The 1,471-nt window shown below is 44.3% G+C and overlaps 1 long non-coding RNA gene across 1 annotated transcript in view; it reads right to left on the bottom strand.

The window, feature by feature from the left end:
• The window catches only part of LOC121594507, a 6,258-nt gene extending 5,501 nt beyond the window's left edge, over positions 1-757 (bottom strand). The window contains exon 1 of the long non-coding RNA XR_006004984.1: positions 1-757. This exon is cut by the window's left edge and continues 229 nt beyond it. This is a non-coding gene — a long non-coding RNA (uncharacterized LOC121594507).
• Positions 758-1,471: the final 714 nt, after the last annotated feature.

Here is a 1,471-nt window from a genome sequence, read left to right on the forward strand (position 1 = left end):
TTTAACCCTCCAGCGGCTCCGCATTTCGGAGGAGCATGGGAGCGGCTCGTTCGGTCGATAAAAAGAACGTTAACGAACATTCAGTTCACTAAGTATCCGACCGATGCCGTATTCAACAGTTGGTTGATCGAAGTTGAGTTTATCATAAATTCACGCCCATTGACTGATGTTCCGGTTGATCGCGAAGAAGACGCCCCTTTGACACCAAATCACTTTCTTGTGGGCTCATCATCCGGTGCCAAACCGATCACCACAGTGGACCCCTCGCCCGAAATGTTAAAAAACACTTGGAAAACATCACAAATATACGCTGACGTATTCTGGCGAAAGTGGTTGGCCAGCTACCTGCCCACTTTAACACGGCGCACAAAGTGGCACGCACCGGTGAAACCAATCGCAGAGGGTGACATCGCACTAATAATCGACGAGACTCTTCCCCGTGGATGCTGGCCGAAAGGACGCATTGTAAAGGTGATCGAATCAAATGACGGTCAAGTACGGCGGGTGCACGTGCAGACAGCATCCGGTAAAGTGCTCGAGCGCCCAGCTGTCAAAATAGCAGTTATCGACGTATCGGACAAATGAAGTGTTGTTTACAAACACTGGGGGGACTGTTGACAAACATCAACGGTCCGTTCATCGTGATGCTAGTTTGAGCAACTAAACATAGAGGGCGCTGACTTCGTAGAGAGGATGCCATCGATGCCACGATCGTAGGGCGAAATATTTCAACATGACTCAGCCATATTTGCAACTGTTCGCACGAAGATTAACCGAAGAACCACCGAAGGGAAAGGGCATCGACCGTAGCGCCGAGCGGGAACGAGCGAAAGGGTACTTAAGGAACGACGGCTGAAGAAGCGCCCTTTTCTCGCGTACTAAAGTCCCGGAAGAAAGAGTATTTTTTTAACCCTTCCGTTTGAATAAAGTGTTAAAAGAACTTTTTGCGTTTACTATTCGCGGACTTTTCAAGTTGAGAAAATTCTGTTGCTCGAGGCAACAATGCATATGTTATACAATAATGGGTTCATTATCAGTGACTTAATTGAATAGTTCTATCTTGCGGGACTCGATTAATTCTAGGGTTGAATCCATAAGGTGTATTCTAGGGTTCTTCTATGGTATACTACTGATCTAGAAAATAGAATTCAGTAGAATCAGTAGAAAACTGATATGGTACAGTAGGTGACTTAGGTAGGAGGTGAGTAAAAATGTAAAAAGTAGCACCAGATGAAAATAACAGCTGCACACAATTTTCGCAACAATCAGGTTAAAGAACCAGGGAAAGCAAATTAAAATCCTTTTTTTGGATTTAATTATACCATCACTGGGGGCCTTCACGATTCTAGTTAGTTTTTGTATGGAGTTTGACAGTTGGAGGCTGAAATCATGTAAACACTCCATACAAAACCACACAAAAAACTAGCCTGCAATTTTCAGTCTAGATTATTCTAGCTACAAAGCTAGAATT

The sequence above is a fragment of the Anopheles merus genome, chromosome 2L, assembly GCF_017562075.2.
Source record: "Anopheles merus strain MAF chromosome 2L, AmerM5.1, whole genome shotgun sequence".
Taxonomy (NCBI): Eukaryota; Metazoa; Arthropoda; class Insecta; order Diptera; family Culicidae; genus Anopheles; species Anopheles merus.